This window comes from Orcinus orca, chromosome 2, assembly GCF_937001465.1.
Source record: "Orcinus orca chromosome 2, mOrcOrc1.1, whole genome shotgun sequence".
NCBI classification, from domain to species: Eukaryota; Metazoa; Chordata; class Mammalia; order Artiodactyla; family Delphinidae; genus Orcinus; species Orcinus orca.
Genome location: NC_064560.1, coordinates 31,099,147 through 31,111,723, shown reverse-complemented (window position 1 = coordinate 31,111,723; position 12,577 = coordinate 31,099,147).

The following is a 12,577-nucleotide window of genomic DNA, read 5'->3' as shown; positions in this document are numbered from 1 at the left end:
GGCTTATGGAACGCTATCTGTGCTAATTTCAATCTCTGGTTTTATGCAGCACCCCAACTCACCTTTCCCCTTAAGCAAGCATAAGTTGGTTTTCTACATTTGAGACCCTGTTCTGTTTTGTAATTCAGTTCCTGTATATCCAAGTTTACATTCCGTGTAGTAGTGATATCTTATGATGTTTCTTTTTCTGTGTGACTTATTTCACTTAGAATCATCGTACCTGAATCCACTCATTATGCTGCTACGGGCCTGATGACATAGATTTCATTGCTGAGTGATATTGCATTGTACGTAAGTACCACAACTTCTTTATCCATTTTTCGCTTTCTGTGATATTGAACTTGTACCGTAAACAAGGTTCTTGTAAACAGAGCCGTCCCAAACATTGGGGTGGCTGTGTCTTTTTGATTTTAATTTCCCTAAGCTATAGGACCATAAGTGGAAGTGCCCTAGGCTCTGTTGTTTTGTTTTTTAGATGTTTCAGGAAACACCATACACTTCTCCAGAGTGGCTGTTTGCAATTTACATTCCGCCCATCAGCATAACAAGGCTCCCAGTTCTCCATGGCCTGTCCTGCCTTTCTGGATTTTACACTTTTTTCAGATGGCCCTTTTGACCGGGGGGCAGTGAGACTTCATTGTAGTGCAGATTTCCTCTGCAAGCTTGCTTGGTTGGCCAAAAAGGGCGTATGCGTTTTTTCCTGAGGAAAAAACGCATACGCCTTTTTGGTCAAGTGCATCATTGTGGACGTTCTGCCTCTTTTCCTATGCTTTACATGCCATTCCAGTCTACCTCCTGAAATCGGTTTCCTGCAATTCTGCCCCGCTTTCAAGTCCTCTTGGCAGGCTTACTTCAATATATTTTTGGACGATAGCTATCATTTATAACTCCGCAGGTTTGTGAATTACAGTGCCCCTGAGCTCCTTTCTTCAACTCGCTTTCTTGTGAGCTGGCCGCAACACCACAGGATTGCTTCAGGCCCTAGTGTGGTTCCGGCATGGCACGCTGAGCCTTTGGTTAATTCCTCTTCCTGGTTGGAAATGAGAGTTAAATTTGCCCGTCCAGTTACCTCCAGCTAGTCTCTCATTTGTTCTCCCTATTCCTGTTCATTTTACGCAGAAATTGCAAACTGGGCCAAACAGGAGGTTAAAGGAACGGACTTTCCAACTGGGGAGAGTGTTATTAAAGCGTCTGGAATGTTGCTCCCGAGTACCAGGGGACGAAAACTGAGACACATTTGAACACGTTTCCCGATCACACGGTGGATCATACTCTGGGTTCCACATGCATGTTTTAGCTGAAGGAAGAATCCCTTAAACCTGGAGAGTTGAGACCCATGGAATGGGTACCATGCAACACGACTTCAAAGGGTCTGCATTTGCTCACCGATCCTCACCAATCCTATCACTGCTGCATTTATGCCACTGTACACACGCTTGATTCTCTTTTGGAGACATATAAATCCATAGGTTTTAAGATTCTTACTAGTCAGGTATATTATTAGGCGTTTAATATGGGGTGTTGTGTCCACTTCGTTGAGCAAGGAGTAGCTCTTGTCTATTACATATTTGGCTTATGGAACGGTATCTCTGCTAATTTCAATCTCTAGTTTTATGCAGCACCCCAACTCACCTTTCCCCTTAAGCAAGCATAAGTTGGTTTTGTACATTTGGGACCCTGTTCTGCTTTGTAATTCAGTTCCTGTGTAGCCAAGTTTACATTCCGTGTAGTAGTGATATCTTATGATGTTTCTTTTTCTGTGTGACTTATTTCACTTAGAATCATCCTACCTGAATCCACTCATTATGCTGCTATGGGCCTGATGACTTAGATTTCATTCCTGAGTGATATTGCATTGTACGTAAGTACCACAACTTCTTTATCCATTTTTCGCTTTCTGTGATATTGAACTTTTACCGTAAACGAGGTTCTTGTAAACAGAGCCGTCCCAAACTTTGAGGTCACTGTGTCTTTTTGATTTTAATTTACCTAAGCTATAGGGTCATAAGTGGAAGTGCCCTAGGCTCTGCTGTTTGTTTTTTAGATGTTTCAGGAAACACCATACACTTCTCCAGAGTGGCTGTTTGCAAATTACATCCCGCCCATCAGCATAACAAGGCTCCAAGTTCTCCATGGCGTGTCTTGCCTTTCTGGATTTTACACTTTTTTCAGATGGCCCTTTTGACCCGGGGGCAGTGAGACTTCATTGTACTGCAGATTTCCTTTGCAAGCTTGCTTGGTAGGCCAAAAAGCGCGTATGCGTTTTTTCCGTAATATATTCAGGAAAAAACGCGTACGCCCTTTTTGGCCAAGTGCATCATTGTGGACGTTCTGCCTCTTTTCCTATGCTTTACATGCAATTCCTGTCTACCTCCTGAAATCGGTTTCCTGCAATTCTGCCCCGCTTTCAAGTCCACTTGGCAGCCTTACTTCAATACATTTTTGGACGATAGCTGTCATTTATAACTCTGCAGGTTTGTGAGTGACAGTGCCCCTGAGCTCCTTTCCTCAACTCGCTTTCTTGTGAGCTGGCCGCAACACCGCAGGATTGCTTCAGGCCCTAGTGTGGTTCTGGCACGGCATGCTGAGCCTTTGCTTAATTCCTCTTCCTGGTGGGAAATGAGAGTTAAATTTGCCCGTCCGGACACCTCCAGCTAGTCTCCCATTGGTTCTCCCTATTCCTGTTCATCTTACGCAGAAATTGCAAACTGGGCCAAACAGGAGGTTAAAGGCACTGACCCTCCAAGTGGGGAGAGTGTTAGTATAGCATCTGGAATGTTGCACCTGAGTACCAGGGGACGAAAACTGAGACACATTTGAACACGTTTCCCGATCACATGGTGGATCATACTCTGGGTTCCACATGCATGTTTTAGCTGAAGGAAGAATCTCTTAAACCTGGAGAGTTGAGACCCATGGAATGGTACCATGCAATATGACTTGAAAGGGTCTGCATTTGCTCACCGAACCTCACCAATCCTATGACTGCTGCGTTAATGCCTCTGTACACACGCTTGATTCTCTATCGGAGACATATAAATCCATAGGTTTTAAGATTTTTACTAGTCAGGTATATACTTAGGCGCTTAATATGGGGTGTTGAGTCCACTTCGTTGAGCAAGGAGTAGCTCTTGTCTATTACATATTTGGCTTATGCAACGGTATCTGTGCTAATTTCAATCTCTGGTTTTATGGAGCACCCCAACTCACCTTTCCCCTTAAGCAAGCATAAGTTGGTTTTCTACATTTGAGACCCTGTTCTGTTTTGTAATTCAGTTCCTGTGTAGCCAAGTTTACATGCCTTGTAGTAGTGATATCTTATGATGTTTCTTTTTCTGTGTGACTTATTTCACTTAGAATCATCGTACCTGGATCCACTCATTATGCTGCTACGGGCCTGATGACATAGATTTCATTGCTGAGTGATATTGCATTGTACGTAAGTACCACAATTTCTTTATCCATTTTTCGCTTTCTGTGATATTGAACTTGTACTGTAAACAAGGTTCTTGTAAACAGAGCTGTCCCAAACTTTGGGGTGGCTGTGTCTTTTTGATTTTAATTTCCCTAAGCTATAGGACCATAAGTGGAAGTGCCCTAGGCTCTGTTGCTTTGTTTTTTAGATGTTTCAGGAAACAGCATACACTTCTCCAGAGTGGCTGTTGGCAATTTACATCCCGCCCATCAGCATAACAAGGCTCCCAGTTCTCCATGGCCAGTCCTGCCTTTCTGGATTTTACAGTTGTTCCGAATGGCCCTTTAGACCGGGGGGCAGTGAGACTTCATTGTAGTGCAGATTTCCTTTGCAAGCTTGCTTGGTTGGCCAAAAAGGGCGTTTGCGTTTTTTCCTGAATATATTCAGGAAAAAACGCATACGCCCTTTTTGGCCAAGTGCATCATTGTGGACGTTCTGCCTCTTTTCCTATGCTTTACATGCAATTCCAGTCTACCTCCTGAAATCAGTTTCCTGCAATTCTGCCCCGCTTTCAAGTCCTCTTGGCAGCCTTACTTCAATATATTTTTGGATGATAGCTGTCATTTATAACTCTGCAGGTTTGTGAATGACAGTGTCCCTGAGCTCCTTTCTTCAACTCGCTTTCTTGTGAGCTGGCTGCAAAAGCGCAGGATTGCTTCAGGCCCTAGTGTGGTTCCGGCATGGCACGCTGAGCCTTTGGTTTATTCCTCTTCCTGGTGGGAAATGAGAGTTAAATTTGCCCGTCCAGACACCTCCAGCTAGTCTCTCATTGGTTCTCCCTACTCCTGTTCATTTTCCGCAGAAATTGCAAACTGGGCCAAACAGGAGGTTAAAGGCACTGACTCTCCAAGTGGGGAGAGTGTTCGTAAAGCCTCTGGAATGTTGCACCCGAGTACCAGGGGACGAAAACTGAGACACATTTGAACACGTTTCCCGATCACATGGTGGATCATACTGGGGGTTCCACATGCATTATTTAGCTGAAGGAAGAATCCCTTAAACCTGGAGAGTTGAGACCCATGGAATGGGTACCATGCAATATGACTTCAAAGGGTTTGCATTTGCTCATGGATCCTCACCAATCCTATCACTGCTGCGTTTATGCCGCTGTACACACGCTTGATTCTCTTTCGGAGACATATAAATCCATAGGTTTTAAGATTCTTACTAGTCAGGTATATTCTTAGGCGTTTAATATGGGGTGTTTAGTCCACTTCGTTGAGCTAGGAGTAGCTCTTGTCTATTACATATTTGGCTTATGGAACGGTATCTGTGCTAATTTCAATCTCTGGTTTTATGCGGCACCCCAACTCACCTTTCTCCTTAAGCAAGCATAAGTTGGATTTCTACATTTGAGCCCCTGTTCTGTTTTGTAATTCTGTTCCTGTGTAGCCAAGTTTACATTCCATGTCGTAGTGATATCTTATGATGTTTCTTTTTCTGTGAGACTTATTTCACTTAGAATCATCGTACCTGAATCCACTCATTATGCTGCTACGGGCCTGATGACATAGATTTCATTGCTGAGTGATATTGCATTGTACGTAAGTAGCACAACTTCTTTATCCATTTTTCGCTTTCTGTGATATTGAACTTGTACCGTAAACGAGGTTTTTGTAAACAGAGCCGTCCCAAACTTTGGGGTGGCTGTGTCTTTTTGATTTTAATTTCCCTAAGCTATAGGATCATAAGTGGAAGTGCCCTAGGCTCTGTTGCTTTGTTTTTTAGATGTTTCACGAAACACCATACACTTCTCCAGAGTGGCTTTTGGCAATTTACATCCCGCCCATCAACATAACAAGGCTCCCAGTTCTCCATGGACTGTCCTGCCTTTCTGGATTTTACACTTTTTTCAGATGGCCCTTTTGACCAGGGGGCAGTGAGACTTCATTGTAGTGCAGATTTCCTTTGCAAGCTTGCTTGGGTGGCCAAAAAGTGCGTATGCGTTTTTTCCTGAATATATTCAGGAAAAAACGCATACGCCCTTTTTGCCCAAGTGCATCATTGTGGACGTTCTGCCTCTTTTCCTGTGCTTTACATGCAATTCCAGTCTACCTCCTGAAATCAGTTTCCTGCAATTCTGCCCCACTTTCAAGTCCTCTTGGCAGCCTTAATTCAATATATTTTTGGACGATAGCTGTCATTTATAACTCTGCCAGTTTGTGAATTACAGTGCCCCTGAGCTCCTTCCTTCAACTCGCTTTCTTGTGAGCTGGCCGCAACACCGCAGGATTCCTTCAGGCCCTAGTGTGGTTCCGGCATGGCACACTGAGCCTTTGGTGAATTCCTCTTCCTGGTGGGAAATGAGAGATAATTTGCCCGTCCAGACACCTCCAGCTAGTCTCTCATTGGTTCTCCCTATTCCTGTTCATTTTCCGAAGAAATTGCAAACTGGGCCAAACAGGAGGTTAAAGGCACTGACTCTCCAAGTGGGGAGAGTGTTCGTAAAGCCTCTGGAATGTTGCACCCGAGTACCAGGGGACGAAACATGAGACACATTTGAACACGTTTCCCGATCACATGGTGGATCATACTGGGGGTTCCACATGCATGTTTTAGCTGAAGGAAGAATCCCTTAAGCCTGGAGAGTTGAGACCCATGGAATGGGTACAATGCAATATGACTTCAAAGGGTCTGCATTTGCTCACCGAACCTCACCAATCCTATCACTGCTGCATTTATGCCGCTGTACACACGCTTGATTCTCTTTCGGAGACATATAAATCCATAGGTTTTAAGATTCTTACTAGTCAGGTATATTCTTAGGCGTTTAATATGGGGTGTTGAGTCCACTTCGTTGAGCAAGGAGTAGCTCTTGTCTATTACATATTTGGCTTATGGAACGGTATGTGTGCTAATTTCCATCTCTGGTTTTATGCAGCACCCCAACTCACCTTTCCCCTTAAGCAAGCATAAGTTGGTTTTCTACATTTGAGACCCTGTTCTCTTTTGTGATTCAGTTCCTGTGTAGCCAAGTTTACATTCCGTGTAGTAGTGATAACTTATGATGTTTCTTTTTCTGTGTGACTTATTTCACTTAGAATCATCGTACCTGAATCCACTCATTATGCTGCTATGGGCCTGATGACATAGATTTCATTGCTGAGTGATATTGCATTGTACGTAAGTACCACAACTTCTTTATCCATTTTTCGCTTTCTGTGATATTGAACTTGTACCGTAAACGAGGTTCTTGTAAACAGAGCCGTCCCAAAGTTTGGGGTGGCTGTGTCTTTTTGATTTTAATTTCCCTAAGCTATAGGACCATAAGTGGAAGTGCCCAAGGCTCTGTTGCTTTGTTTTTTAGATGTTTCAGGAAACACCATACACTTCTCCAGAGTGGCTGTTGGCAACTTACATCCCGCCCATCAGCATAACAAGGATCCCAGTTCTCCATGGCCTTTCTTGCCTTTCTGGATTTTACACTTTTTTAAGATGGCCCTTTTGACCGGGAGGCAGTGAGACTTCATTGTAGTGCAGATTTCCTTTGCAAGCTTGCTTGGTTGGCCAAAAAGGGCGTATGCGTTTTTTCCTGAATATATTCAGGAAAAAACGCATACGCCCTTTTTGGCCAAGTGCATCATTGTGGACCTTCTGCCTCTTTTCCTATGCTGTACATGCGATTCCAGTCTACCTCCTGAAATCGGTTTCCAGCAATTCTGCCCCGCTTTCAAGTCCTCTTGGCAGCCTTACGTCAATATATTTTTGGACGATAGCTGTCATTTATAACTCTGCAGGTTTGTGAATGACAGTGCCCCTGAGCTCCTTTCTTCAACTCGCTTTCTTGTGAGCTGGCCGCAACACCGCAGGATTGCTTCAGGCCCTAGTGTGGTTCTGGCATGGCACGCTGAGCCTTTGGTTAATTCCTCTTCCTGGTGGGAAATGAGAGTTAAATTTGCACGACCAGACACCTCCAGCTAGTCTCTCATTGGTTCTCCCTATTCCTGTTCATTTTCCACAGAAATTGCAAACTGGGCCAAACAGGAGGTTAAAGGCATTGACTCTCCAAGTGGGGAGAGTGTTAGTAAAGCGTCTGGAATGGTGCACCCGAGGACCAAGGGACGAAAACTGAGACACATTTGAACACGTTTCCCGATCACACGGTGGATCATACTCTGGGTTCCACATGCATGTTTTAGCTGAAGGAAGAATCCCTTAAACCTGGAGAGTTGAGACCCATGGAATGGGTACCATGCAATATGACTTCAAAGGGTCTGTATTTGCTCACCGAACCTCACCAATCCTATCACTGCTGCATTTATGCTGCTGTACACACGCTTGATTCTCTTTCGGAGACATATAAATCCATAAGTTTTAAGATTCTTACTAGTCAGGTATATTCTTAGGCGTTTAATATGGGGTGTTTAGTCCACTTCATTGGGCAAAGAGTAGCTCTTGTCTATTACATATTTGGCTTATGGAACGGTATCTGTGCTAACTTCCATCTCTGGTTTTATGCAGCACCCCATCTCACCTTTCCCCTTAAGTAAGCATAAGTTGGTTTTCTACATTTGAGACCCTGTTCTGTTTTGTAATTCAGTTCCTGTGTAGCCAAGTTTACATTCCGTATAGTAGTGATATCTTATGATGTTTCTTTTTCTGTGTGACTTATTTCACTTAGAATCATCGTACCTAAATACACTCATTATGCTGCTACGGGCCTGATGACATAGATTTCATTGCTGAGTGATATTGCATTGTACGTAAGTACCACAACTTCTTTATCCATTTTTCACTTTCTGTGATATTGAACTTGTACCGTAAACGAGGTTCTTGTAAAGAGAGCCATCACAAAATTTGGGGTGGCTGTGTCTTTTTGATTTTAATTTCCCTAAGTTATAGGACCATAAGTGGAAGTGCCCTAGGCTCTGTTGCTTTGTTTTTTAGATGTTTCAGGAAACACCATACACTTCTCCAGAGTGGCTGTTGGCAATTTACATCCCGCCCATCAGCATAACAAGGCTCCCAGTTCTCCATGGCCTGTCCTGCCTTTCTGGATTTTACACTGTTTTCAGATGGCCCTTTAGACCAGGGGGCAGTGAGACTTCATTGTAGTGCAGATTTCCTTTGCAAGCTTGCTTGGTTGGCCAAAAAGCGCATATGCGTTTTTTCCTGAATATATTCAGGAAAAAACGCATACGCCCTTTTTGGCCAAGTGCATCATTGTGGACGTTCTGCCTCTTTTCCTATGCTTTACATGCAATTCCAGTCTACTTCCTGAAATCGGGTTCCTGCAATTCTGCACCGCTTTGAAGTCCTCCTGGCCGCCTTAGTTCAATATATTTTTGGACGATAGCTGTCATTTATAACTCTGCAGGTTTGTGAATGACAGTGCCCCTGAGCTCCTTTCTTCAACTCGCTTTCTTGTGAGCTGGCCGCAACACCGCAGGATTGCTTGAGGCCCTAGTGTTTTTCCGGCATGGCACGCTGAGCCATTGGTTAATTCCTCTTCCTGGTGGGAAATGAGAATTAAATTTGCCCGTCCAGACACCTCCAGCTAGTCTCTCATTGGTTCTCCCTATTCCTGTTCATCTTACGCAGAAATTGCAAACTGGGCCAAAGAGGAGGTTAAAGGCACTGACTGTCCAAGTGGGGAGAGTGTTAGTAAAGCGTCTGGAATGTTGCACCCGAGTACCAGGGGACAAAAACTGAGACACATTTGAACACGTTTTTTCGATCACATGGTGGATCATACTCTGGGTTCCACATGCATGTTTTAGCTGAAGGAAGAATCCCTTAAACCTGGAGAGTTGAGACCCATGGAATGGTTACCATGCAATATGACTTCAAAGGGTCTGCATTTGCTCACCGAAGCTCACCAAACCTATCACTGCTGCGTTTATGCCGCTGTACACACGCTTGATTCTCTTTCGGAGACATATATATCCATAGCTTTTAAGATTCTTACTAGTCAGGTATATTCTTAGGTGTTCAATATGGGGTGTTGAGTCCACTTCGTTGAGCAAGGAGTAGCTCTTGTCTATTACATATTTGGCTTATGGAACGGTATCTGTGCTAACTTCCATCTCTGGTTTTATGCAGCACCCCAACTCACCTTTCTCCTTAAGCAAGCATAAGTTGGTTTTCTACATTTGAGACCCTGTTCTGTTTTGTAATTCAGTTCCTGTGTAGCCAAGTTTACATTCCGTATAGTAGTGATATCTTATGATGTTTCTTTTTCTGTGTGACTTATTTCACTTAGAATCATCGTACCTGAATCCACTCATTATGCTGCTACGGGCCTGATGACATAGATTTCATTGCTGAGTGATATTGCATTGTACGTAAGTACCACAACTTCTTTATCCATTTTTCGTTTTCTGTGATATTGAACTTGTACTGTAAACGAGGTTCTTGTAAACAGAGCTATGCCAAACTTTGGGGTGGCTGTGTCTTTTTGATTTTAATTTCCCTAAGCTATAGGACCATAAGTGGAAGTGCCCTAGGCTCTGTTGCTTTGTTTTTTAGATGTTTCAGGAAACACCATACACTTCTCCAGAGTGGCTGTTGGCAATTTACATCCCGCCCATCAGCATAACAAGGCTCCCAGTTCTCCATGGCCAGTCCTCCCTTTCTGGATTTTACAGTTGTTCCAGATGGCCCTTTAGACCGGGGGGCAGTGAGACTTCATTGTAGTGCAGACTTCCTTTGCAAGCTTGCTTGGTTGGCCAAAAAGGGCGTATGCGTTTTTTCCTGAATATATTCAGGAAAAAACGCATACGCCCTTTTTGGCCAAGTGCATCATTGTGGACGTTCTGCCTCTTTTCCTATGCTTTACATGCAATTCCTGTCTACCTCCTGAAATCAGTTTCCTGCAATTCTGTCCCGCTTTCAAGTCCTCTTGGCAGCCTTACTTCAATATATTTTTGGACGATAGCTGTCATTTATAACTTTGCAGGTTTGTGAATGACAGTGCCCCTGAGCTCCTTTCTTCAACTCGCTTTCTTGTGAGCTGGCCGCAACACCGCACGATTGCTTCAGGCCCTAGTGTGGTTCCAGCATGACACGCTGAGCCTTTGGTTAATTCCTCTTCCTGGTGGGAAATGAGAGTTAAATTTGCCCGTCCAGACACCTCCAGCTAGTCTCTCATTGGTTCTCCCTATTCCTGTTCATTTTCCGCAGAAATTGCAAACTGGGCCAAACAGAAGGTTAAAGGCACTGACTCTCCAAGTGGGGAGAGTGTTAGTAGAGTGTCTGGAATGTTGCACCCGAGTACCACGGGACAAAAACAGACACATTTGTACACGTTTCCCGATCACACGGTGGATCATACTCTGGGTTCCACATGCATGTTTTAGCTGAAGGAAGAATCCCTTAAACCTGGAGAGTTGAGACCCATGGAATGGGTACCATGCAATATGACTTCAAAGGGTCTGCATTTGCTCACCAATCCTCAACAACCCTCACCAATCCTATCACTGTTGCATTTATGCCGCTGTACACACGCTTGATTCTGTTTCGGAGACATATAAATCCATAGGTTTTAAGATTCTTACTACTCAGGTATATTCTTAGGCGTTTAATACGGTGTGTTGAGTCCAATTTGTTGAGCAAGGAGTAGCTCTTGTCTATTACATATTTGGCTTATGGAACGGTATCTGTGCTAATTTCAATCTCTGGTTTTATGCAACACCCCAACTCACCTTTCCCCTTAAGCAAGCATAAGTTGGTTTTCTACATTTGAGACCCTGTTCTGTTTTGTAATTCAGTTCCTGTGGACCCATGTTTACATTCCGTGTAGTAGTGATATCTTATGATGTTTCTTTTTCTGTGTGACTTATTTCACTTAGAATCATCGTACCTGAATCCACTCATTATGCTGCTACGGGCCTGATGACATAGATTTCATTGCTGAGTGATATTGCATTGTACGGAAGTACCACATCTTCTTTATGCATTTTTCGCTTTCTGTGATGTTGAACTTGTACCGTAAACGAGGTTCTTGTAAACAGCGCCGTCCCAAAGTTTGGGGTGGCTGTGTCTTTTTGATTTTAATTTCCCTAAGCTATAGGACCATAAGTGGAAGTGCCCTAGGCTCTGTTGCTTTGTTTCTTAGATGTTTCAGGAAACACCATACACTTCTCCAGAGTGGCTGTTGGCAATTTACATACCGCCCATCAGCATAACAAGGCTCCCAGTTCTCCATGGCCTGTCCTGCCTTTCTGGATTTTACACTTTTTTCAGATGGCCCTTTTGAGAGTGGGGCAGTGAGACTTCATTGTAGTGCAGATTTCCTTTGCAAGCTTGCTTGGTTGGCCAAAAAGGGCATATGCGTTTTTTCCTGAATATATTCAGGAAAAAAGGCATACGCCCTTTTTGCCCAACTGCATCATTGTGGACGTTCTGCCTCTTTTCCTATGCTTTACATGCAATTCCAGTCTACCTCCTGAAATCGGTTTCCTGCAATTCTGCCCCGCTTTCAAGTCCTCTTGGCAGCCTTACTTCAATATATTTTTGGACGATAGCTGTCATTTATAACTCTGCAGGTTTGTGAATGACAGTGCCCCTGAGCTGCTTTCTTCAACTCGCTTTCTTGTGAGCTGGCCGCAACACCGCAGGATTGCTTCAGGCCCTAGTGTGGTTCCGGCATGGCACGCTGAGCCTTTGGTTAATTCCTCTTCCTGGTGGGAAATGAGAGTTAAATTTGCTCATCCAGACACCTCCAGCTAGTCTCTCATTGGTTCTCCCTATTCCTGTTCATCTTCCACAGAAATTGCAAACTGGGCCAAACAGGAGGTTAAAGGCACTGACTCTCCAAGTGGGGAGAGTGTTAGTAAAGCGTCTGGAATGTTGCACCTGAGTACCAGGGGACGAAAACTGAGATACATTTGAACACGTTTCCCGATCACACGGTGGATCATACTCTGGGTTCCACATGCATGTTTTAGCTGAAGGAAGAATCCCTTAAACCTGGAGAGTTGAGACCCATGGAATGGGTACCATGCAATATGACTTCAAAGGGTCTGCATTTGCTCACCGAACCTCAACAATCCTATCACTGCTGTGTTTATGCCGGTGTACACATGCTTGATTCTCTTTCAGAGACATATAAATCCATAGGTTTTAAGATTCTTACTAGTCAGGTATATTCTTAGGCGTTTA